The 27,954-nt window shown below is 40.1% G+C and overlaps 1 long non-coding RNA gene across 1 annotated transcript; it reads left to right on the top strand.

The window, feature by feature from the left end:
• On the top strand, window positions 1-27,937 carry LOC131277468 (uncharacterized). Its single transcript, XR_009184637.2, has 4 exons — window positions 1-138; window positions 25,638-25,740; window positions 25,835-26,294; window positions 26,748-27,937. It is a non-coding gene; the product is annotated as an uncharacterized lncRNA (long non-coding RNA).
• The last annotated feature ends 17 nt before the right edge of the window (window positions 27,938-27,954 follow it).

Genomic DNA, 27,954 nt, shown 5'->3' with positions numbered 1-27,954 from the left:
GAACTGGAAGATGACTTGATTCATTGCAGTCTGAGAAAGATGCATTGGATGAGTAGAACAAAGTGCTGAGAATGAAAAGAGCTGAGAATGAGAAGAGCTCCAGGAACTGTATGACCAGAGAAAGATGGACACGCAAATGTAAGATACTCCTGAGTTCACTGCTTCAAATAGTGCTCTATGAAAGAATGTGTGGTAGAGTAGATAACTGTCATTTTTTAGGAAAAGCAATGCCATATATTTGCCATATTTACACTAAAATATTGTCTTTCTTTCTCCCTTGATTCCATAATCTATACTGTTCTTTCCATCCTAACTGTTACCAGGATTCTCATCTCTAATTTGTTTTGAGGAAGGATGTTCAGGTACCATGAGTTTCTGCTGCTCCGCTGCCTCTGCCATTTTGGTTTCTTTTTTTTTTAAGATTTATTTATTTCTCTCCCCTTCTCCCACCCCAGTTGTCTGTTTTGTTTGTCTATTTGCTGCATGTTCTTCTTTGTCCACTTCTTTGTTGTCAGTGGCATGGGATCTGTGTTTCTTTTTGTTGTGTCATCTTGTTGTGTCAGCTCTCCGTGTGTGTAGTGCTATTCCTGGGCAGACTGCACTTTCTTTCACACTGGGCAGCTCTCCTTATGGGTTGCACTCCTTGTGCATGGGGCTCCCCTATGCGGGGGACACCCCTACGTGGCTCAGCACTCCTTGCACACATCAGCACTGTGCATGGGCCTGCTGCACAGGGCTCAAGGAGGCCCAGGGTTTGAACTGTGGACTGCCCATGTGGTAGACAGGTGCCCTAACCACTGGGCTAAGTCCAGTTCCCTGCCTCTGCCATTTTGGGAAGGCATGCTCTTTCTGTGCTCCACCAAGCTAATTCACCTTGCTTTCACTGTGACCAAGTTACCTAACTGGGATTTATCTTCCCCTTGCTGTCCTGGCTCTACACAATCTTGAGTGATTGGTGTGAAATGGTTGTAGTAGCATAAAGTCTTCAAAACCCCTTAGAGAATCTTTTTAGCTATCAATAGAGCCATGTGTTTCAGATTTACTGGATGGTAAATATACAGAACAAACATTGCATAATGTCAGAGGTGAGCTGGTAGGAGTTATAAACATACAAAGACATCTTTGCAGAGTATGCTTGGGTAATTCATTAGGCTGTGGAAATATATGTGGCATTTGTGGAGTTTGGTTAACTTTAAAAATATACAACTTTATAATGTATTTTGACTTGTTAATCCTCAAAATAATTTCCTTGCAATTGGACTTTCTATTTCCATTGCTGTTTGTATCTACTCATGTTCTTTGTATCTTCTGGGCATATGGCCATCACTGAGTGGTTTAGCATTTACTCACTGCTCAGGTCCCTACTGCATGATGCCGTTGAACACCAAAATCAGACAACTCACTTTGCCCCTTTTCTCTGCTCACCAAGCAATTGCTTTTTTCCTATCAAAAAATTTTTTTTGGTTCATGCTTAATGTCTGGCCTTCTTGATAAACACATGTCTCATTGCAGTATTTGTTTTTAGGAACTAATCTCTGCCACCAAAAATTACCTAAAGGACACTTGTTTTCCTTCAGGGAATGGATTCAGCTCCTCCAGCATCCAGTCCATTTCATCTGCTGTGTTGTGGCTGCCCTACTCTCTCTCCCAATGCTGTGTCCTTACCTAATCATCTTTCTTGCCCCACTATCCTAAGTGCTTTGTGTCCAATTTCCTGTCCTTCTCACTTCTTCCAAACATCGATCCATCCTCTCCACAGCTGCCAGAGGGAACTTTCTGGCCACCCCCTAAGTGTGTCATTCCCTGATACAGTCTATGGAGGATGCTCCTTGTACTGCGTGGTCAGTCCTGGTTCCTCAGCAGGGCACAGGTTGCACCCCCTCAGTTGGTCCCGGGTGCCACCCAGTGCTTCTCCTGAAGCTCCCTCCCAAAAGCACTGAGCTGCAGCCAATCTGCCTCATTTCCTCGGGTCACCAGAAGCCTTTATGCCTTTGCATCTGCTGTTTCCTCTACAGCAAAAATGTCTGCTTACATTCTTTGCACCCGACAACCTCCTGCCCACTCAGGTCTTTCTTCTCAAGTCCTTTTTGGAGAAAGGTGGTGCACAAATAAGCAGATAAGAATCTGGCAACTCATAGTTTTATGTCTAAAGTAACCTCTGAATATTTGTGGTCCAAATCAGACACCAAACACAGGACCAACTTTCCAGGGTTCTCTATCTGCCTCCAGTGTGGTCAATTCTGATGGTAAAACCCTCCATTGAGTTCTTAATTCCAGTTACTTCATTTTTCATTCTCTGACAGAATTCATAAGCTTGATTTGTAATTTCTTGAACAAAGAGAGTTAAAGTTTGTGTGATGACTTTGCTATCTGGATCCCTCTGAGAAGGCAGGCTTCTACTGTATTTTAGTTTTTGTCACATCACAGTGCCTTGTCCTGTCCATTGTCTGGTCATTTTTAACTGAGTTCCAGAAACTGAGTTAAAAATTCAGTGAAGCTGAAGCCTAGGAAGGTATTACCTTACTCAAGAAAAGAGTGGGGTTGATTTCTTATAGCTGATAGGGGACACTAGCAGTCCTAGAGCCTCTTGATCGAGTCAATTGAGATCATTCACAAGGGTGTAATCCCTGCAACAGCCAATGGATTTCCTGCCGGCCATGACTCCACATGTAGCTTTCAGGCCCCCAAACAGCCAGGGGTTTTATTAGGTGTGACCTCACCTCAGTGGCAGACCCTGCCCTCCACCCTTCTTCCTCATGGCACATGCACACATGGAAACTGCTGGACTTTGTTGTGTCTTCTTGAATTCACCAGTGAGCCTAGGGGACAGGGCTCCAAGGGTCAGGCTGACCTTATTCCTGGGTTTCTTTCTCTGCCTGGGTCTTGGCTTCATGATTCTTTACTGCCTTCTTAGCTGTATGGTGCACTCACTCGCATACTTCACATTTCACGATTCTTGTTCTGGGAGGGGGAGAGCAGGGGTTTCAGATCCATCAATCCATGGCCTGAAGCCACCTCTCCCTGATCTCCCCTCAAGACTCAGGCACTGTGCCATCCCTTCCCGAGCCCCAGCAGGGATTGCTCTGTCCTCACTGGTACCTTACAGGCATGACCCTGTGAGCCCCTTTAGCCCCTCTGTACCTTCCAACTTCACACAGTCCACATCACCTTGTAGCCCCTGCAGAGAACATTTGCTGGAACATCGACTGGGTAGCTGGAAATGAATGCATAAGACTTGCATTCTCTCTAGGGTGTTACTGTCCCTGATTCACAGAGCTCTTTATTTTGCTTCTCAACCATAGAAAACCAAATGTTGAGTTGAATACCTTTTTAAAAATATATAACTTTATTATAGAAGTTATGAACTTATAAAGCAATCATGCACATGTGTAGAATTCCCATTTAACACCCCTTTATCAGCACACCACACTATGGAGGAACATTTGTTACAGATTGTGGGATAATATCATCAGACTATTACCACTATGGTCCATAGCACACATTTGGCATACGTTTTCCATTACCCACCACCCCCCAGTATATCAACACAGTACATCTTTGGCACTGATGCAAGGATATTACAGTATTGTTGTTAAGCATTGTCCATAGGTGACACCAATTGTATTTTTCCTAGGCTTCTCCAAATTCTCACCACCCTGCAATAGTGACAGATATCCATTTCAGTTCAAGAGAAGCACATTCTTGCATTTGTACTATTAAACACAATTCTCATCCATCTCTGGGTTCACTGTTATTCTGTCCTGTTGGAGAAAATATGGCTCTTACTGGGACATGGAGACTGATTGACCATAAGCAAAGAATTTATTTAATTGGGAAGCTATCCCAATGGAGGGGATCTGAAGAACAGACTTCAGCCCCAACACCAGCATGGTGGGGATCTGAAGAGAGACTTCAGCCCACTTCTGGAAGGAGGGGACTTGAACTTATACAGATCTTTCCTGGGTGGGAAATGATAGTGGGAGGGGGTTTGAGGGTCTGAGTGAGATAGTGGGAGGGGCTTGAGGGAGTCTATGCCTTCTTGGAATGCTGCAGGAGCAGATGTTTCTTTTGATCTGTAAGGTTTTAAAGGATTTGTAAATAGTGAAAGTTTCTGTCTCCATCTCCCTCTGATATGCAGGTAGTGGTAGTAAAGATCTCCATCTCCCCCTGATATGGTGATGATCTCTATCTCCCTTTACTCCTATCTCTATGGGGTTCCTTTGTTTAACCTGTGGGAAAGTGCCACATGGGGGAGGGGCTTTACCTTTTTCCCCCATGCATATCAGGGGAAACTGAGGTACAGCTTAATTATTGCAAACCTCTAACATTCCTAACTCTTTGTTTATATATATATAGTGGGGACTGGATATTGGGGTATAAGGTACTGGGCAGAATGGGAGGGTGAGGGGATTTGGAGCCTCAGCTCTGTCTGGCTACTTCCTGCTGTCAAGGGGCAGAGAAAAGAAGCTTTTTTCCATCCGGTACAGGGGACTGTTGTTTCAGGTCCCACAGGGGTTGATGTAGTTCACACAGCAGAAAGATGCTGTTTACATATTCTTGGTTTATTGACTGTACAATTTGGTGTATAAATTGGACAAGAAGCTATTAAGAGACAAGGACCAAAAAGGAGCAGCAGCAATACTGTTAATAATGATGGTATAATGGGTAAAATGATTGATTTTATGGGTAAAGAAAAATAAGACAGGAATGAGGATAGCCATGACTGGTTACCATAGTTGTTATTTTGGGTATTCTGGGTGATTTCTAAATATTTTTTAAGACTTTTAAGATTTTTTTATCTGACCAATTCTGTTAATGTAAAAACAGGGACAGGGGTGGCAGTTTGGGGTTATTTGTTATCTGCTTGTAGGGCAGGGGAGGCCTGAAATTCCCAACTCTTTTTGATATGGTTGGGTGGAGAGGAAGAGCAGGAAGGTGTTGTGGAATTTAGTTAGTTTTTCTTTTGGTGCTGAGGTGTTTTGGCCTCTGGCTCAGCTGCTGGCACTATATTTTTGCAGCAAGGGAAGATCATGTACATGATTATGCGTGACATCTTGGATGGTTGTCCGGATAAACTGAGTTATTGCATGGAAGATGTGTGGACCTGCTGGTAGGAGGAGAATGAGTTATCATTGTGGTAAGAATAGGAATTAATCAGGAAATTTAGGGTTGATTGTGAGGTTATCACCTCCAGGAGTCTGAGGAAAAGGAATAAGAGGATTATACATTCAGCATTAAACAATGGCATTAATGGTTGATATATGATTTGATGCGCTTATACACTTAAGAGTTTTAGCTGGAATAGGAGACTTTAGATTATTAGCTGTGCTTTTATAACAGTGTTTTTGAGTGATTTTTTATTGGATTTAAGATTTTCAACCAGCAGAGCTGCATAGACCAGTATGGTGATCACAATGGCCACATTTTTCTCAGTTTATATAGTTGGAAGCTAGGCAACAACTAATTATTACTACTTCCCTTTTTGGGCTTGGAGCAGCTGGCACTTTAATTTGTAATTTAGACTTAGTCCATTGCTGTAAGACTTCAGCTACAAGGTTACATGAGTTCCGTTGCAGTGTCTGCAGCATGGAAAGCATACCTTGCCCCTTCTGAGAGAGAGAGGGGACCAATGTAATCCACTTGCCATCGTGCTACTGGAGTCTGTGCTTGGCCCGTGTGTTTCATCCAGTGAGGTAATTGCCACAGTCATTGGAGTGAGCACGATGGACACTCGTGGGTGATGTTCATGAGCTGCTGGTGAGTGACAGGCAGTCAGAACTGCTGGACTAGGCACCACAAGGTCTGGAATCCATGATGTTTGCCTTTTTGGTGGAGCCACTTTGCTGCTTTTTGGGTTTCAGTATTATGGCTCTGCATCTTTTGTTTTTTTTAAAGATTTATTTATTTATTTTATTTCTCTCCCCTTCCCCCCTTACCCCAGTTGTCTGTTCTCTGTGTCTATTTGCTGTGTGTTCTTCTGTGTCCACTTCTGTTGCTGTCAGTGGCATGGGAATCTGTGTCTCTTTTAGATGCATCATCTTGTGTCATCTCTCCATGTGTGTGGCACCATTCCTGGGCAGGCTGCACTTTCTTTTGTGCTGGGTGACTCTCCTTATGGGGTGCACTCCTTGTGCATGGTCTCCCCTATGCGGGGGACACCCCTGCATGGCACGGCACTCCTTGCGCTCATCAGCACTGTGCATGGGCCAGCTGCACGTGGGTCAAGGAGACCTGGCATATGAACTGCAGATCTCCCATGTGGTAGACAGATGCCCTAACCACTGGGCCAAATCTGCTTCCCAGCTCTGGATCTTCTTGAGAGCATCTGCCTTAACAGTTCCAAGAGAGATGTTAGAGGAGGGGACAGGAACATGATAGACAGTTACCTGTCACTACTGGCAGGTGTTTCAGATGTTCTTCCACAGATTTCTCTTTTTTATAGAGGGCAGCTTAAGACAGTTCATTGTTCTTGTTTTGCACTTTGAATTTTTCTTGCAATTGTGACTAAAACTTAAGTTGCATTTGTTTAGAAAGTTGCCTTTGCCACAAACCCCACCCAAAACCAATATTGGTACTGGCTACATCCAATTTATAGGGTAAGTTAAGATCCACTCCCTTACTGCTTGAGCCTGTGTTATTGTTTTAAAAGCAGTCTGCTGGATGGGCTGTCATTTCCATGCACGGCTTTTTCTGATTAGCATGAATAATGGTTTTAATATCTGAGTTAAATGAGGGATGAAGGGTTTTCAATATCCCAATAATATGAGAAAATGTTATACTTTATCAGTTACACCAGAGGGTATAGTTTTTTGTTTTACTTAACTAAACACTATTTAAGAATGTGATAGAACTTTGTAGCTTGTCCTAATTGTTTATGAATCTCAGGCTCTTAAGATAAACCAGTTGTTTTATTTTAGGACAAAATAATTATCTTTTTCCTTAACAATAAAATACATTGTATATACTTTGCATGCATAAGTTATTAAAATGATTTTGGAATCTGTTTTAAAGCAAATTTTTACAACATGCAACTATCATGATTAAATTAGTTAGCAGGTATTTTAGCAATGCAGAAAAACTACTTTTCTCATTATGTTATGATAACTTAAGATTCCCAATGAAATTAAAATGATTTTTCCTATTACCAGTGTAACATGCAGATTGAGGGACTTTTAATTATCAATTCAGTTTCTGTTTCAGGATGACTTTTTGTAATTAGCTATTTGAATATTTCAGTTAAAGCAATGCTTTACAAACTTTTTGTAATTAGTCATAATTGCATAGAGTATATTTACTTCATTTCATTTCAAACTCTGCCTTCACAGAACATATTTCCTTATTCAGTGCTATCACAATACCTTCTACAACTTGCCATGTGCATTCAAGTTTTGTCTTACATACTTTGATTCTAGTTTTATGAAAACCAGCCAGTTTATCTTAGGACAAAACACTTTCTTGACCAAACTTATTAAATTTCATTCAGCACTCTTACAAATTTTTCACTTCTTTCAATACCTTACATTTCATTCTGTGAAGAAAAATAAACATTTTAATTTAGGCAAGAACCATTTTTTAGGAGAGATTTGTAGCAATTTTATCAGTCAAGACAGAATTTTTATCAGTTATACCTACTTATTAATATAAGCACTTGTTTAATTTTTGGCCATTTGAATAGCGCTCTTGTAGGAATTAATATTACCACCCAGAGGTATTAAAATATATACTGGCAGTGAACAAACAGACAAATACAAAACGAGTTACAGCACACAGACAGAAACATAAAGTTCATTAATTTAACTCATAATTTTTACTCCTTTGGTATGGTTATTTTACTGCCTTAAGATTTTTTGGAATCAGTGTTGCTTGTAATATGTAACTTTGCTTTTGGAAACACGTTTACTAGTAATCAGCAACCCTTAGGAATATTTGAGCATGATAAATGCAGTTAAACTTTAATTTAACAGTTAAGATAGACCTTTAGCACATATATTTTAGATTATTGTTTTTTAGGAATATACTTAGACTTCAGAGTCAGCTGAAAGCTTACTTGTAAGAGGTGAGCAATCATAGCATAAGGAAGATTATTAGGGGTAGCTGGGTATTGGTACAGAGGAATAGGATCTGAGAAGGTGTTTGATTTGGGAGAGATCAGATTGAGAAAGGGATGTGCTTTCTGCCTCAGCCACTTCCTGGAGAGGGTAGACAGGAGCAGGGGAAGGAGCCTGGAGAGTGGGGAGCTGGGCTTGAGAGTGGTGGTGGGTGGGAAGAAGGGAGCAGGTTTATAGGGAGATGTGGGGGCACTGGAGGAGGATGGAGTAAGTTGGGGTGCTGATGAGGCAAATGGCAGGAGAGGAGGGACGTGATCAGAAAGATCTGAGTTGGAAGAAGGGTTTTCTGTATACAGATGTCAAGGAGGGGTGGGGAGAGGATTTGAGCTCCAGCTCTGGTTCCTATATGAGGAGGGGAGAGAGTTGGGGTGGAAGGCAGTGAGGACCAGAGGGGGAAGAGGAGGCGTTAGTGGACATGATGTCTGAGGAATATATGGAGGAAGTGCAGGGGGAGTCTGATCAGCTGGATCAAAGTTGAGGTCTTTGGGGGGATTTGAGGGGCAGAAAGGAGGAAGAAGAAAGCGTTCAAAGAGGTTTTTGGTGTAAAAGATGAACAGAATACAAAGATGAGAGAAGGCCTGAGTGTAAGGAATCTCACATGTCTACCACTGCTCTGGGTGAAGTTTTTTAAGTTTTGTAGAACTTGGGAATTAAAAGTGCATTGATTTTCATTGTCCATTTGATATTGCAGCCCACAGAGGTTGAATAGAAAATGAGTTTTTTAGGTCTGATATCTCCCTTCTGGGTACAGTTTTAAGGTTATGAAGGAGAAAACCCAGAAGTGTGGATTTTTGAGGGCCTGGACTTTAATTCCCCATTTTAGGTAGCTTGGGTGAGACTAAGGACCTCTAGAATGGGGGAGATTCTGAGTGAGACAGGTATCACCAAATCAGTCAGATATCTCCAAGGAAATGGGAAGCAGCTCTTGGAGCCAGACATCTCTGGGGCCAAGGGGTTTCTTTCCACAAGGATGCAGGCATACCACCCACTGTGGCTCTTGGGGAATGGTGAGGATCCTAACCTAGCACTAGGTTTTCCCAATGGGTTGTCCTGGACAACAGAAAAGGAGAGAGAGAGAGAGTAGGATCCTCCAGCGGAGAAATCCTTAACTCACCCAGCTGAGATTTGATGTCCGGTGTTGGGTGGGCATTCAGCCATGGCAGAGGGGGGAGATTCCTCACTAGTCAATCAGTCTCAACATGAACCCAGTCTTGGGTTTTAGCACCATATGTTGGAGAAAATACGGCTCTTACTGGGACATGGAGACTGATTGACCATGAGCAAATAATTTATTTATTGAGAAGATCTCCCAATGGAGGGGGTCTGAAAATCAGACTTCAGCACCAACCACCAGCATGATGGGGGTCTGAAGAGAGACTTCAGCCCACTTCTGGAAGGAGGGGACTTGAATTTATACAGAACTTTCCTAGGCGGGGGAATGATAGTGTTGTAGAACTTGAGAGAGGTTCAATTATTTGTGTATTGAAAGGCCAGGACTCAGGAATGATTTTGAGGAGGAAAAATGATTTATTGATGGCTGGCCAGATTCAGGAGCTTTCTGTTTCAAACCCAACCCTCAAACAAGATTTCCAAGTTCCTTTAATATAGGGTAAGGGCTAACTCATTCTTTGTTTCAGTGCTCAATGTGTTTGAATTAGCATATATCTTCCATATCTTAGGTAAGCTTTTGGCATGGACATCATACATTCTAGATAAGCTTTTAGCACATTAGGTTTGCATTTTCCCTGAATATTTAAAGTTTATAGAGTTTCTATTTCTAAACTGTTTCTCTGGGACTGGAGTCATTGCCATGGTCACCAAGGGCAGGCCTGTGGCCTCTTACCATCCCACACACACAAGTCAGGACACAGACCGCTTAGGTTATCTATGAAGGGATGAACAGTCTCCCACCCATAGCCCACATCATTTCCCCCCCTTGCTTTTCTTAATGTTAAAACAAAATTGTGAGATAATGCTGGGAGTCAATGGATTAGCATAGAAGAAGTCATGATGGAGGAAAGTGTTGTGGGAAACTGGCTTACATATTTGTTGCTTCATGTTTTTGTAAATGATGTTGCAATTGCTTCCTGTTACTGTAAATGTTACCTTATTGTAGATGTTGCAGTTACTTCCTGTTATTGTAAATGTTACAGTTGCTTCCTGCTATTATAAAAGATGTTACAAATTCCTTCCTGCTACTGTAGAAGATGTTGCAAGTTGCTTCCTGTAGCAAGGAGCTGCTCGTTAGCTTTCAAATAAATACAATGTGGAAACTAAGGTTGAGGTTCTCAGTTTCAGAAGCTGTGAAGTCCCCTGGTCCCATCTTTGCTTCCTCTCTTGTGTCTTTCTTTCTGTCCTTTTATTTCTTCAGTTGTGCATCACCTTCCCTTCATGCAGACCTATTGCTGAGCTGGTCTCAGCAAATGGCACCCAAACAGGGACTGAAGGGTAGAAGAGCTTCAAGCTAAAAGGTGTTGTCATCGTGCAGAGCCCTGAGTGGTTTAGAAGGCCTTCCAAGTCCTCAGTGAGTAAGGACACTCTCAGGTATTCTACATAGTTACAATGGGAAACAGAGACAGTTCAACAAAATACCATCCATGAGTCTGTCTCCTCAAACAACTCCTCAAGGCAGGAGGAGCCAAAGCCAGTGAGTCTCATATTTTAGAACTTTTTTGGATTATAGAAAAATATTGCTCATGGTTCACAGTGGTAGTGTTGTAGAATTTGAGAGAGGTTCAATTATTTGCATATAGAATGGCCAGGACTCAGGAATGATTTTGAGAAGGAAATATGATTTATTGATGGCTGGCTGGACTCAGGAGCTTTCTGTTTCAATCCTGAGCCCCGAACCAGATTTTTGAGTCCCTTTTACACAGAGAGGAAAGGCCAAATAGTTCTTTTGTTTCAGTTCTCAATAGGCTTAAATTAGCATATATTTTTCACATCCTAGGTAAGCTTTTAGCATGGACTTCATACATTCTAGATAAGCTTTTAGCACATTTGGTTTGCATTTTCCCCGAATATCTAAAGTTTATAGACTTTGCATTGTTAAACTGTTTCCTGGGACTGGAGTCATTGCCATAGTCACCAAGGGCAGGACTGCAGCCTCTTACCATTCCACACCCACAAGTCAGGACTGACAGCTTAAGTTAAGGTTATCTCTGAAGAGACAAAGAGCCTCCCACCCATAGCCCACATCAGTAGGAAGTTTAGAATTAGAAGACTGGGAAAGAGTAGGAAGACAGAATTACATGTACAAAGTGTCCCACTCCTTGTTACTTTTTGGTCCACTTGGATGATTATTAGATCTGTTTTGGAACCTTTGCAAACAGAAAATGAGGAAGAGAAAACAGAAAATAGAGAAGGAATTTCCTCCTCTGAATTTTTTGATACTAAATCTAAAGTTATTTTGCCTACAGCTCCACCATTAACTGACTTTAGAAAGTCATCCCCTCACCAAGCCAATACCTCCTCCCCTTCCTATGCCTGGAAATGTTCAGCCAAAGTTGCCAGTTTTATAACAAGGCATTTTACAGGCTAGAAGGGAGGGACTTGGAGGCACTTCAAATGGCCTTTCCAGTCACTGTAAAGAAAAAATAGCTCCTGGAGTGGATCCTCAAAGTCTGAATGGGGTTTATGTGTTCACTCATGAACCCTTCCCATTTAAATTTTGAAAGAGTTAAAAGCGGCCGTGCAAAAATACAGTCCAAATTCTCCTTATCCCTATGGTATGAGGCAGGGGTTGGCTGAAGGCTCAAGGCTGATCCCAGCTGACTGGTCTGCATTAACACGCATCACCCTAGGGCCTGGAGAGTTTTACAATTCAAACTGGTGGACTGATCATGCAGAGACTCAGGCTGCTCATAATAGAGCCCATAATATCCCCATTTCCTTGGATCAGTTAGTGGGGGTGGGGAATTGGGTGGGAGTAGATCAGCAATTGACAATGAATGATCAAGCCATTTCAGAGGTCCGTCACTGTTGCTTAAGAATGTGGGAAAAAATGGAGGCTAAAGGCCAGTCTCCGGTGTCATTTAAAAAAATATTACAAGGAGCTAAAGAACCTTACCCTGACTTTAACACTTGGCTAAAAGAGACTATCAAAAAACGGGTCAATAATTTAGAAGCTGTTGATACTATTTTGCAGCTAATGGCTTATGAAAATGCTAATCAGGATCCTCAGAAGGCTATTGGGATTATGAAAGGTAAAGTGGATTTGGCAGGGTATATTAAATTGTGCCAGGATATAGGAATGGAGGGTCACCATGCTACAATGATGGCTCAGGGTATGGCAGGAATGAAAATCAGTAAGAGGTTCTTTGGAAAATGTTTTAATTGTGGGAAAATTGGTTACATGAGAAAAGATTGTCAGAAAAGGTCTGAGGGAAAATCTGCTCAGAAACCATTTGAGCCATGCCCCTGTGGTAAATGAATTCATTGGTCTAATCAGCGTTGGTCTAATTATCATAAGAATGACACTCCTTTGTCAGGAAATTTCCTGTGGTGCCCACTCCTAGCCTCATTCCAAAAGGGGGCTTTCCCCATCCAGCAGAGCAATCCTGGCACTCCCCTATATTCTGCAGTGCCCTTGACTTATCTCCCGCCATGGCAGGAAATGCAGCCATAGATATCCCTATGGCAGAACCTGTTACCTTGTTTCCAGGAGATACCCCCACCTGTGTAAATATAGGAATAAGGGGACCCTTAAAAATTGGTATGGTCAGACCTCTCCTCAGGAGGAGCAGTCTCACCTCCCAGGGAGTTAGAGTGCATACAGGAATAATTGATTGTGACTATCAAGGAGAAATTCAAGTTACCATGTCCACCTCAGTTCCATGGAACGCTGATATTGGAGATCACATAGCACAGTTGTTGTTGCTCCCTTATGCTCCTGTAGGAGCTAGTGAGAAAGTCTGAAGGAAAAATGATTTTGGATGTACAGGAATAACAGGAGTATTTTTAATTGAAAAGATTTTAGAATCTCATCCTGTTTGTGAAGTAACCATTCAGAATAAATGGTTTAAGTGACTTACTGATACTGGAGCTGATATTTCTATCATTAGTTCTAACCATTGGCTCTCTGCTTGGTCATTACAAGATGCATCTGTTTCTGTTGTGGGACTTGGCACTTCCAGAGGTTTAAAGCAGGGTGTACAAATTTTTCATTGTCTGGAACCTGATGGGCAACATGCCACCCTGCAGCTGTATATTGCAGACTTATCTATTAATCTCTGGGGATGTGATATATTAGAACAGTGGCAGGCTGAAATTTATATCCCCCAGGTTAGCCAATATAGTCAACAAAGTCCACAATTAATAAGGAAACAAGGGAATGTTCCAGAGTTAGGATTGGGTAAGCACTACCAGGAAATTGTTAAGCCAATAGATCCCACAGCTCTTGGTAATCATGAAGGATTAGGATATTCACCTTTTCCTTAATGGCCACTGTTCAGCCTAACCTCCTTGTACTATCCAAACCCATTCCTCTTAAATGGACTACAACCTCTCCAGTCTGGGCCTAGCCTCCTTGTACTATCCAAACCCATTCCTCTTAAATGGACTACAACCTCTCCAGTCTGGGTTGAAAAGTGGCCATTAACCCTAGAAAAATGGGAGGCACTTCATAAATTAGTTAAGGAACAGTTAGATAAGGGGTACTTTGAAGACTCTTTTAGTCCTTAGAACTCTCAGATGTTTCCTATTAAGAAAAAAAATAGGCAAGTGTAGGCTTTTAACAGACCTTCGAGCAGTAAACGCAGTCATTCAACTATAGGTGCACTGCCACCAGGTTTGCTCACACCAGCTATGATCTCTCCTAGCTGGCCACTTGTTGTTATTGATTTAAAGGATTGTTTCTTTACAATACCTTTGGCTCCCCAAGACTGCAAGAAATTTGCATTCTCGGTGCCTTCTTTTAATAACAAAGAACAAATAGTTTCAGTGGAAATATCTTCCTCAAGGAATGCTTAAAAGCCCCACCATATGTCAAAATTTTGTGGCTAAAGCCCTAAATCCAGTCAGACTGACTTTTCCTTCTTGTTATATTATACATTATGTGGATTATATACAGTGTGCTGCTCCCTCTTCCCAGACTCTAGTTTTAGCATATCAGGCCTTAGAGAAGAGTTTAACTATAGCAGGATTAAAACTTGCCCCTGAGAAAATTCAAAAGATTACCCCTGTTTCTTATCTTGGGACTATTGTTGATAAAATTACAATTAAGCCTCAGAAGATTCAGATTCATAGAGATTCTGTTAAAACTTTGAATGATCTGCAGAAATTATCAGGAGATATAAATTGGCTAAGGCCCAAAGTAGGCATTTCCACCTATGAACTGTCTAATCTCTTTTCACTATTACGAGGAGATACTCAAATAAACAGCCCCTGGGTTCTAACAAGAGAGGCAGAGCAAGAACTAAAACTCACAGAAAAATATTCAAAGTGCCCAAGTTGAGCATATTAATCTAGAATGGCCACTGCAATTATCTTGCCTTCCTTACACTCCCCCACGGGAATCCTTATGCAACAAGATCGTATTGTAGAATGGATATTTTTATCTAACAGTATTGTTAAAACTTTATCTCCTTATGTGGATTTTATGGCCCAAATTGTACTTAAAGGCTTTGAGCACACTCATGCCCTTCACAGACAGGGCTCTTCTCATATCATTCTTTCACTTTTGCTCAAGGAAATTGAGGCTTGTCTCCCAAACCACTTACAATGGCAAATAGCCTTTGCTGATTATGTTGGACAAATAGATAATCATTACCCTAAAAATCCTGTATTACAATTCATTAAAAGCACTCAATGGATTTTAACTAGCATAACTAATTTTCAACCAGGACTTGATGCCCTTACAGTTTTTATGGATGGGTCTGGAAATGGTACCGCTGGGTATATTGGGTACAAAACTAAGAAAATTCCTACTCCTGAATTTTTGACTCAGCAAGCTGAATTAATAGTAATACTTACTGCTTTGCAAGACATACCAGAGTTCATAAACATCCTTTCAGACTCGGCATATGTTGTCCAGGTTATTCAAATGATTGAAACAGCTCTTATCAATCCTAACATAAGTCAGTTTCTTTATAAGCTTTTTCACAAACTTCAACAAATAATTAGAAATAGAAAAAAGTCCATTTTTTATCACTCATATTTGATCTCATTCCAACTTACCTGGACCATTAGCCCAAGACAATAATGCTATTGATAAATTAGTCACTCCAGTTTTACAGGAAGCTATTCAATTTCACAACCTAACCCATATATATGAGCTGACCTCAAGGCTCATTTTCCTTTAACAGGGACACAAGCTAGGGAAATAGTTCAAACTTGTCAATCTTGTCAAAGTCTTAATAATCCAAAAACAATTGGAACCTGGAGTAAATCCCCATGGTTTAGCTGTTAACTCTCTGTGGCAAATGCATGTGACTCATATCTCCTCCTTTGGAAAATTATGTTATTTTCATGTCTCTGTAGATACTTGTTCAGGATTCATTTGGCCTACAGCTCAGATGGGAGAAACTGCTCGACACGTAAGACAACATTTGTTAGCTTGCTTTGCTGTAATGGGACTTCCCCAGTCTCTAAAAACAGATAATGCTCCTGCTTATACCAGTATCTGCCTTAAAAGATTTCTAGATAATTAGAGTATCTCTCATACTACAGGACTTCCTTATAGCCCCCAGGGGCAGGCTATTGTCAAGTGAGCAAATCAAACCCTTAAACTCATGTGATGTGGGCTATGGGTGGGAAGCTCTTTGTCTCTTCAGAGATAACCTTAACCAAAGCTGTCTCTCCTGACTTGTGGGTGTGGGATGGTGAGAGGCTGCAGCCCTGCCCTTAGTAACCATGGCAATGACTCCAGTCCCAGGAAACAGTTTATCAATGCAAAGTCTATAAACTTTAAATATTCAGGGAAAATGCAAACCAAATGTGCTAAAAGCTTATCTAGAATGTATGAAGTCCATACCAAAAGCTTACCTAGGATGAGGAAGATATATATGCTAATTCAAACCTATTGAGCACTGAAACAAAGAATGATTTAGTCCTTCCTCTGTATAAAAGGAACTCAAAATTCTTGTTCAGGGCTCAGGTTTGAAACAGAAAGCTCCCGAGTCTGGCCAGCCATCAATAAATCATTTTTCCTTTTCAAAATCATTCCTGAGTCCTGGCCTTTCTATATGCAAATAATTGAACCTCTCTTATTCTACAACACTGTTACAAAAGCAAAAAGGAGAAGACAGGGAGACACGGCAGGTGCAGTTACACAAAGCATTATTTGCTCTTAATTTTCTTAACTGTGGAACAACCCTGGAAGGGACAGCAGCTGAAAGGCATTTCCAAACTAATTCTAAAACAAAAACCCAAACTCTATCTGAAAAACCTTTAATTTGGTGGAATGATCCACTGACCAATAAATGGTCAACAGGGAAGTTGTTAACTTGGGGAAAAAGGGTTTGCTTGTATTCCTCTGGGAGATGGAGAATGTCCTGCTTGGGTACCAGCTCATCAGATTAAGCCATATCATGAATGCCAAGAGACAGGGAAAGTTCCTGTGGAACCCAGAACCTCTGGTCATGTGGATGGAGAAACTGACACTGAAGATGGCATTGCTGGGTCCCATTCTGAAGGTTAGAGTAGCTTCACCTCCCACCTGGAGGTGAGCTAAAAATCTAAAGTCAAGAAGCTGAACATCAGCTGAGCAAGTGCTCAGTTACATCTTATATCAGGATTGAGTCTTTGCCTGATATGTATGATTTGCTAGTATTCTTACAAAAAGTGTTTAACCATGCAAAAAGGTTTATAGGCTAGAATGGCTTTACATTAAGTTATTAAACAAAAGAAAGAAAGGAAGAAACGACTGCTTTTGTGTTTATCTGTTTGTTCAGTGTCAGTGTGAGTGTGGTAATTGTTTCAGTGTGTGTTGTAATGATTTTTTTGTGATTGTTCATTGTCAGTGTATATTTTGATACCTCTGGATGGTAATATAATTTGATAAAGAAAATTTTCTAAAAGAACTCTATTCAAAAAAAATACTATTACTACTACTACTAGTAATAAATGCTTATACTATTACCAAAGTTTAAAATGTTTATGAGATCTCTATAGTTGTAAGTCTTGAATAATAAAATGCATATAGCAAGTTGTAAAGGTATTGTGGTAGCATTTAGTGAAATAATGTATTTCATAAAAGTAAAATAATACTGAATGAATACAAAACATGCCAAAACTGTGTGAATAGGGCATCAATGGACTTTTGCAGTTCTTCAAGGCTTTCTCCCCTGGCCTGTTGGCAATGAATCTGGCTGCATGGAAGAAACCTGAGGCAGTGACCCTACTAAGAAACATCAGAGACAATGGTATATTAAGTACCTCTAATAGGCAAACAATTGGGTCAAGCTGTAAGGTCCCTGCTTCTCTATCAAATTCTTAAATGTTGTTTGGTTGGGTAAGGCAAAACTATACTTTCTGCTGTAATTGATGTAGCAATGTTTTCTCATGTTAACAGAATTTGTAATACTGTTGCAGTACTAAAAATCTTTTATCCCTCACTGAGATGTGTTAATTAGGAAAGGTCCTTCATGGGAGTAGGAGGACCTCTAGCAGGCTGTGGGGGGAAAAATGAAAAGTGGGGAGAAGGTGGATATTGACTTAGCCTGTGAATTGGATATGGCAGCACCAATATTGGCTTTGGGTGCGGTTTATGGCAAAGGCAACATTCTAATTGAGTACCCCTCAGGCTATAGTCTCAATTGTGGGAAGAGACAATAAGTACAATATAAAAAAGCAATTGTGTGCAGCATAGGAAGCCCTACTGTGGGCTATGGATTGGAGGCTCTTTGTCTCTTCAGAGATAACCTAAACTATCTGTGACTTGTGGGTGTGGGATGATAAAAGGCTGCAGTCCTGTCCTTGGTGACCATGGCAAGGAAGGACTCCAGTCCCATGAAACAGTTTAACAATGCAAGGTCTATAAGTATTCAGGAGAAATGTAAACCAAATATGCTAAAAGCTTATCTAGAATGCCTGAAGTCCATGCTAAAAGCTTACCTAAGATGTGGAAGATATATATGCTAATTCAAGCCTATTGAGAACTGAAACAAAAGGACCATTTGGCCTTTCCTCTCTGTATAAAAGGGACTCAAAAATCTTGTTCCTGTCTCAGAATTGACACTGAAAGCTCCCGAGTCCAGCCGGCCATCAATAAACCATTTTTCCTTCTCAAAATCATTCCTGAGTCCTGGACTCTCTATATGCAAATAATTGAACCTCTTTCAAATTCTACAACACTACTAAAAGTGAAAAGCTTAACCCAATAGTGTCTGGTTACTCTGAAGACAGTCATCCCTCTCCAGGGGTGGATTGCAAATACTAAAAGCAAGACAAAAAAATGATGAACTGTTGTGAATCATCCTCTATGGGGAGAGATCTGTGGAAGAATATCTGGGACACCTGTCAGCAGTGACAGGTAACTGTCTGTCATGTCCCTGCCCAATCCTCTAACATCCCTCTCAGGACTGTTGAGGCAGATGCCTCATAAAGATCCAGAGCCATACAATTGAGACCTGAGAAGAATCAGAGTGGCTCCACTGGAAAGGTGAACATGATGAGTACCAGACCTTGTGGTGCCTAGCCCAGTGGTTCCAGTTGTCTGTTGTTCACCAGCAGTTTGTGGACATCACCCATGAGTGTCCTTCATGCTCACTTCATGCTCACTTCAATGACTGTGACATCACTCCCCTCCTGTTCTTAGAAAGGGCAAGATATGCTTTCACTGCTACAGACACTACATCATGTCTCTTATAACAAGCCAGCTATTGTTTTCTGCCTGGAAAATGAGTCCTCACAATGATGCACTAAGCTAATTCAACAGTGTGTTGTGGCCTCAGATCCAGTGAAGATGATAAGAGCAGGATCAATGAAGGCATTGAAATTATGTGATAAACTTCCAGCTGCCCCACAGCCCCAAACAGGGAAGTAACAATAATTTGTCATTGCCTATGCCTCAAACTATATAAATTGGGGAAAATGAGGTCATTTTTGATCAAGTACTGGCCTTTCTAGCCTTGCTGGCAAGAAATCTTAAGCCCATGAGAGATAAAGCATCTGTTAGTTGGAAGTCTGTATAAATCTGCTGTAGTTATGGATTATGTATAAAGTACTGTTCTCTGATTTGACATTATTAAATGATAAGCATGCGACAAGCCCTTCAGGGTGTGAGGCAGTAAGAAACCACCTAATCTGCCTTCATTGCTTTATAAAAACAAAAAGGGGGATATGTTGTGGGAAACTGGCTTACCTATTTGTTGCTTCCTGTTATTGTAGATTATGTTGCAATTGCTTCCTATTACTGTAAATGTTACCTAATTGTAGATGTTGCAATTGCTTCCTGTTATTGTAAATGTTACCTTATTGTAGATGTTGCAGTTGCTTCCTGCTATTGCAAAAGATGTTACAAGTTGCTTCCTGCTATTGTAGAAGATATTGTAAGTTGCTTCCTGTAGCAAAGAGCTGCTTGTTAGCTTTCAAATAAATATGGTGTGGAAACTAGGGTTGAGACTCTCAGTTTCAGAAGCTGTGAAGTTCCTTGGTCCCATCTTTGTTTCCTCTCTTGTGTCTTTCTTTCTGTCCCTTTATTTCTTCAGTTCTGCATTGCCTTCCCTTTGTGCAGACCTACTGCTGAGCTGGTTTCAGCAGAAGGGACACCTCCACATTCAATTAAAGATTTTCTTGAGCATGAGTAAGGGTGTCTAAGTACATTGGAAGCAACTTAGATCCAGTCCTTGCATGGTGTAGTGCTCAGAGGAATGAGGAAACTTGGAGAGGAATTGTTTTATGGATTTCCAACATCTTCAACTCTCCCTGAATATCAGAATTGAGGAGAAGAACTGTCTTAATATACCATGTGACCAGAGAAAAAGGGTATCTCTCTTGACTATCAAAAAAAAAAAATCCAGACTCAGTAAGGAGAAATTTTATACAAAAGATTATTGCAATGGAGAAAAGGGACTGTTGCAATAGAGGAAAGGGGATGATTGCCATAAGGAGAATGCTCTGATAATAAGATCAACGTGTCTTAAGGGTTACATAAAAATGAATTTCCTTTTATAGAAAGGAATAAAGAAGACTAGAATGATCAAGGTATAAAGAAGCCAGATACATTCTCAACAATAGATCAGAGAATATTTTCCATAAGAACATCTTATTTCCTGGGAAGGTCACTTAAGGAGGGGCTGCAAGCTGGCCAGGCTGAGGGTGGAACCAAATTCAGGTCCTGGGGGAAAGAGACTTAACCAAATCTGACAAACAAGTTGTTCAGTGGGGACAAGCTTTAGCTAATCACCTATGAGACAAAGATTGGAATGTCAAGGGTCTGAGTCCAGCCTCTTCTTAGATAAACCAAAGGGACATCCTTGCATCTTATCCAAATCATATTTGGGGAAGGGTTTCTCTTTGAACTAGGCCATTTTCTGGAACACCAAAGGTGAGGGATTTCCATAACCATCCCTGTATTCTGAGATCATAGGGCTCCAGCAACTCACAACATTGTCAAGATTAATGATCAATGACTTCATTTGGCCTCATATGAGTTTGAGCAAATAGTAAACTCACTAAAAAATAATTTTTCTCACAATTGTTATGGAGTCCTGGAATGTGTACCAAAGTACAATCATAGTCAAACCCAATGCAGTCACCATTGATTATATGATGCATTATAGCAGACATGGGGAAAGGAAAGAGAATGAGCAGAACTTAGGAATTCAAATGCAAACTGTGCACATCTGGACTTATGAATCTGAGAGTCTGTCATCCTGACTTTACTTAATACATGCAACAGAGCTCAGATAATGCACTTTAAACATATTCTGTTCTGCACTTGGATCACAAAAATAACTCAGAGTGAGCTGTGTTGTGAATCAATTATCATTATATATACTGGTGGGTCATTGTGGAAGCACATGGTGTAGTGGTTCAGGTCCAGGGTCTGCATTTAGCTCTATGTCTGCAGGATCAATAATCACATGAACTTTCACTACCCTTTTTCTGGGGGACTAAAAAATGGGAAAAACCCATTCATTATATTCCATGCCCACCATCACTGTGGATTACAATCACATGGGGATTTTTAAACATGGCAGTTTGCAATGCCTCCCAGTAGGAGAGGGGTCAGACTGTTGGTGCAGAGCCTTGCTGCTCAAAACAGCCTATGCCCCTACAGTCAGAGTCTTCAATTTTGGGAAGCTACGAATAAGCCAGTGCCATTGATTAGAAATATACATTAAGCTGCATGGGTAACTGTAAGTTTTCTAGTAGGTGCATTACAAAAAGTAATAAAGTGAAGGTTAAAACTGTTACTTTTAAATTGTGGTAACATATATACAATACAAAATTTTCCACCTTAACTCCTGTCATGTGTACAAATCAGTGATATAAATTATATTCAAAATATTGTGCTAAAATCTCACCATATATTACCCCCCAAAAATCTGTACCCATAAAGCAATAATTCTCCATTCTCAGCACCCCCACAACTGCTAGTAAACTGAATAAAATAATTTTAATGACATATCTATTTAAATCAATATATGTAAAATATGATCATTTTCCCTGGGGCACTGGACAATTTCAAGGGCTCAGTGTGGTTCCCATATTGGAAAGCACAGGTCAAGGACATGACCTAAATATGATATTTTCTTAAAAATCTCCTAGTGTTGTAAGGGTAAGGCCACATTGGGAAAATAGGAATAGAACTACATTAGGAAATAGGAATTGCATGTGCCCTCAGATAAATAAATAACTTACGGCTGCTCCCAAGAAGAGTGCCAATAAATAACAGGGCTGCTCCCAAGAAGAGTGCCAATAAATAACATGGTGCTGCTCACAAGAACGGGCTTTTAAAAAAGAAAAACTAGATATGCTATCTTCAGCTCATTGCAGTGTTCTGCTTGCTTGCTCACTTACTAGTAGACCCCCCTCCTGAAAGGCTATAAAAACACCTCTTCCCTTAGACTCCGGGCTGCTCTCTCCCCCGCACAGGTAGAGGCAGTCACCACGTGGCTAATAAAAGCTCTCTAATTGGCTTCCAATCCTGAGTTTGAGTGTGATCAATATCGTTGGGCTACAACAGTGTTTCCAATTCATACTCAGAAATGAGAGACTCATTTCTATTTCTCGTGGCAGAAAAATCTAGATGCCAGAATTCAGCTACTGATATGTAGGTCCAGGTTGATGGAACCACAATGTATTTTTCAGTAATCATGCAGTAACAAAATAAGGGGAGATGGAATTTGGCCAAGATTCATTTCCATTCTATGAGACAGATTTTGCGCTTTGATTTTATTGCCAAGAAATGACTAGAAAAAAGAAATATTATCATCTTGTTTTACTTTGCCTTTCAAAGTAAAAAGGTAAGTGTGGCAAAAACATCAAACTTATTTCAAATATTTTTGAGATTTAAAAAATGGAACATCATAATAAGTTTCTAAATTGCACATAGTTTAAATATCAATGAAATTTGAGGAGGTTTTCTTTTGCTAAACATTTCCCACTTACTTTTTTTATTCCATTACAAAAATCTGGACAGGTTTTAGCTTTTGAGTGGCTATCAGAGGTATGATTAATAAATAAGTAATAAAATTGCTTGGGGTTATCTCACAGATGCACTGATGTGGCTCCATGTCTCAGTTACAGAGCACCTGGCTATGACCCAGGTTATCCACCCCCATTCTACTTTTCAAAAGGGCCAGGACTCATGTGGTGCCGCATTGCTCAGTTTAGTAAACTTTTCTGATTCTTGATGCCTAAAGGTATCCTGACTACTCTCTCCTCACTATATTATTAAATATTATAGCCATTTAAATTTCTAGTCAAATGTTCAGCTCTTCCTTCTGCTGGAAATCTTTAAGTCTTTTCTTGCAAAACTCTACTAAACTCAATGCTCTGAACAATTTTCCCTTCTTATAGGATCCTTCCCTTTGCCCCAAGACACATAATTTATTTCTATTTTTCTCCCAGGACAATTTGTAAACACTTCTAATAGAACTGGATATTATTTTTATTTATACTTGTGTGGTCTTAAATGTTATTTACTGAGGCAACCATAATTGATGAACTGATTTTGGACATGATTTTGTGTATAAATTAAGAAGAGTATCAGGGGAAGAGCAGAAAGCAAATAACTGCTACTGGATCAACATAAAATTTAATTTAATAACTTGAAATTAATCTGGATTCTTCATGATTTCTCCTGATTATCATTCTCCCTACACTTCCCTGGTTCCCTTTGAGGAAAGGCGTGATGGTTAGGCAAATTTGTTAACACAGCCAGGTAATTGTGCCCAGTTGTTTGGTCAAGCAAGCACTGGGCTAACTGTGGTACAAAGACACGTATGGGCTTTAGTGAGTTTGCTGTATAGATGGCTGATTACATCTGCATCAACCAGGGAGATGGGAGATTGCCATCAGCAATGAGTGAAGCTCTATCCAATCAACTGAATGCCTTAAAAGGGGAAGTGAATTCAGCATTCAGAGAGAAGATAATTTCCTAGTTCATCTTTGGACAGCTGAAGTCTCCCAGAAACTCCTCAAGGACCTTCATTAGACTTTCATTGGAGCCCCTCATTTGTGGCCTGCCTGTGGAACCTGGACTTGTGCACCCCCATGGTCACATGAGAGACTCTTATAAAATCTCATACTGTTGACAGATGTCTCCTGTTGATTCTGTTTCCCTAGAGAACCCTGACTAATACAAAGGGGGTCATTAAAGACAATAGTATATTATAATTAAAAGTAGCAAAAATTGATTCACAATATACAATGACCACAACAAAGGAAATTTTTCTGATTTGGGCTATGGCATCAAGGAGAGAAAATATTAGATTATGCACAAATTATTCATGATTTCCTATCTCAGAAATAGAGATGACAATTCTCACTAGGGAAAGTTACTTGTAAATTTTGATATGTTTCCAAACTTTAGGTAAGTAAATTTAAAAAGATAAGGAACATAAAATACCCAAAGAGAAATGTTGATATTGATTTTGAGATACATAGTTCCAATCAATTCTAAATGAGTGGAGTTCACACTTTTGTCAAGATATTAAGATAGCCTAAATGCATATACTTACAATTAACCAAGGATGAAAAAATGTGAAATAAGCTGATCACTCATAATTTTTATATGGAATACTATATACAGAGTATGATTTCTTGAAACTTTAGGTGTCTTTTATGTCTGTTACAATTTTTTTTTTTAAGGAACATCATTTTCCAGTTTCAGATGGTCTCAGGGCAGTTTCTAGTTTGCTTAAGAACCTCTGAAAATACATCTTTGCAATCACAGAGGAAAATATTTTGGAAGAAATGATTGTGACCACAGAGTAAGTTTTTAGAGAACACTTTCCAGAAGGTTGCATTCCTTTTTAAAAATCTAAATATAAGAAGATTTTTATTCTTTTTTTTCCATCAGTGGGAGCAGTGACTGTGTTCTATATGGATATTGACCCTCTAATATTTGGTTGAAAGAGAGTGACCAGAAGCCCAAGTTTCCTTAAAAAAAAAAAAGATTTAATAGGTGTGGTCTAAGCCATGGTCTCTCAATTTCCAAACTGTTGACATTTGGGGCCAGATGATTCTTGAGCATGTCTGGGGTATGAGTCTGTACCTTGTGGGATGTTTACCAGATTCCCTGACCTCTACACACTAGATTCTTGTTACACCATCACCCTGTATTGGCAACCACAAGTGTCCCCAGGCTTTTCCAAATCGCTCTAAGGTATCAAAATTTTTCCTGGTCAAGAAACTCAGGACATCATTACAATGTGTACCTGTTAACTAGAAAAATATCATGTCAGGGTGTATTATTCTCTTATGTGCTTTAATTTACTCAAAATAAGACTAAAGAGATATGGCAAGGTGAGAGGACAAACACTCTCCTGTAAAAGCCACATATACCAGAACTGAACTCACTGTGTAAGCACCTGGAGGCAAGTAGAAGATTCAATGAGAAGAGAGATGAGTCCTAATTAAGTGTATGTATTTTTAATTCTCAAGTTATAAAAGAGTAGGAAGGAAATAACATGATGGAAAATTTTGACATCCAGAACCAAAAAATTACTTACTGAGAACCATCTGCCTAACAATAAGTAAGTGATTTTGTCACACATCTGCTCTGTTTAGAACACACAGGCATCAATGTAATTTTTGTTACCCAGTCTGGAGAAGTGGATTAGTACATTATTTTCATAAGCTGAAGGTTAGCCTGGGATGTCCTGAAAAATCTTTTCACCTAAATTTCTAAAATGGCAATGATCTACATCTGTACTGTTCAGTTTGGCAGCAACTAGCCATATGTGGGTATGGAGCACTCAGAAAGTGGCAGGTGACATATGTAAAAATTATAACATTTCTGTTATATTGGTTTAAAATATGTCATCTGCATATTTATTTTACTTTTTTCCCTAAATGTGCTTATTAGAAAATTCAGAATTACATATGTGCCTTGTACTATATTTCCTATTGTAACAGATGCCCTGAAGATGGCAAATTGTAAGCTCCCTTTGACTCCTGGAACTTCTCAACACTTCTCTGGGTTAATTTCCCAGTGAGGCAGGATCTGTAGGGGGAACAGGTATGTCCTGTTGAGTCTGGACCCTTCTCCTTCCTCAGTTCAAAACTTGAGGGTGATTTGTATCTTTCTTCAACTCCTATTTCAATCTCTCTAGGGTTGGATCTTGTTCTATTTGCATTTAAGTGCTCTTTGCTCAACACTAAGAATGGCATGAAATTAAGGCACATTAACCCTCTGCATATAAAGTGGGAGAGACTTTTAGGAAACAAGAGCATTCAAGTCACAGAAGCTCCCAATACTCTGTTCATTTGCCCAGGAAGAGTCAGCAACCATGGCTGTACAGACTAAAGAAGCAAACAGATATCCTGGCTGCCTGGTCATCCTTAGAAACTCATGTACTTGAAATGTAGAAGCATCTACTGCCTCCCTGCATCAATTTACAGCAGAAGAGCCCTATGAGAATACTTTAATGTGTCCTTTGTGTCCTGTGGTGTCTCAGAATATCAATGCCAGGCACAATTGGCAGCTGAGAAAAATGGTGTCCAAGACTGAGGAGCTGGAGCCCTATCTGAGAACTATTCTATATATGAACCCAAGGATGCAAGGATTCCAAGGTAAGGAACATTTCCTCCCTGCCCCATTCCTCACTAAGTACTCCTGGAGAGATGACATTGCAATTGGCTCTCCATTAAAATGGAGACTATCTGAATCTTGGCATTTTACCTTTTATAGCTCCTCCTGATATCATGGTCCTCAGGCCTCAATGCTGAGTAGAATCACCTGGTGATCTCTGTGGTCAAGATTGAAGACCATTTCCTGTCCTAGGCATAAGTGAGCCACCTGGCAGAGGTGATCACCAGTATAGATTGGTTTCTTCTAAGTCACCTATTATTTGGGCAGGTTGTCAATCCACAAATCCCTTCTTTTGGTAGCACTAAATTACTGCCATAGCCAATCTCCCTCCTCATTCCCAAGTGTGAAGTTGAATCTCTTTAAAGAGAGGATATCATTTGTCTCTTCTGATTTCCTTATAAGATATCTGACATAATCTTGCTGTTTTTTCTTAGATTCCTGTGGGGAAAACTCTGTGACACCAATCTGCATATGATTTAGGAAAAGAAAAGTGTTGTAAAAAGGAAGATGAAATTGCAAGTATTTAAAAATATTAATGCACCATATATCTTGTATTGTTCATGTCCTCATTTAGTAATGTTTACTGAGTAGTTAAATATGATGAAACAGGGTATGTGTTAACATGTGTAAATAATCGATTCCTAGTTCAGGAATTCAGGAATGATTTTTGTGGAAATGTTTTATTGACTGGAGAATGAGAAAAAATAAAGCAGTTGTTTTGCATTGAATCATGTCCCCAACCAAGATTTGTTCATGTTCTAACCTCTGGTCATGTGGCTATGAACTCATTTCACAGATCTTATTATAAAGAAGTCAACTTGAATCAGGGTGGGTCTTAACCCATTGTGACTGGAATCCTTATAATCAGAGAAAATTTGGGCACAGTAGTGAGTAGGAAACAGCCAGCTACATGATAGAGGAAGAGATTGAGTTATGGCTTGCTGACAAGCTTCAACTAGAACACTACAAACTTCAGAGAGAGCAAGATCCTGCCAGTGCTTTGACTTTAGACTTCTAGTTTCCAAAACTGTGCAGCACAGTAAAATCCTATCTGTTTAAATCAAATAGTCTGTGGTATTTGTTACAGTAGCCCTGGCAAACAGAGACAGCATCTTAAATGACAGAGGGATATTTGGGCCAATTCTTCAACTAGATTATGTAGTCTGCCTATTTACTAAGCTATCTGCTTTCTCTCCACAGTGGATATGCCCTTGAATATGGGTACAGCCATCAACAACCTTATCATATCTGAGGACACGAGGAGCATCTGAGTTGGACGTATTCAACAAATTGTGCTGAGAGATTCAGCTTTGTGTTATTGTCCTTGGCTCTCCTTGTTTCACCTCTGGTTGCCATTACTAGAATGTGGTCTTTGGGGAAAATAATACAAAGAATGAGACTTGGGGGCTTGTGTAGAATCTGTTCATCAAGGGAAGGTCAAACTCTTCAGAACTAGGTACAGAGCTTAGGTAGATTTTTCCTACTTAAAGTATTTGTGTATGTATTCTTGTTTGTATGTGTATAGTTCTATGCAATTTTATCACCTGTGTAAATCTGTAAACTCGACCAGTTACCCTGTGTTTTACAGAGATTATGAATTAAATAAAATATTTTGATTCGTCGAGTCATCATGTGATATTT

The sequence above is a fragment of the Dasypus novemcinctus genome, unplaced genomic scaffold (genome assembly GCF_030445035.2).
Source record: "Dasypus novemcinctus isolate mDasNov1 unplaced genomic scaffold, mDasNov1.1.hap2 scaffold_101, whole genome shotgun sequence".
NCBI classification, from domain to species: Eukaryota; Metazoa; Chordata; class Mammalia; order Cingulata; family Dasypodidae; genus Dasypus; species Dasypus novemcinctus.
Note: the sequence above shows the minus strand (reverse complement) of the source record. Positions and strands in the feature narration are given on the sequence as shown.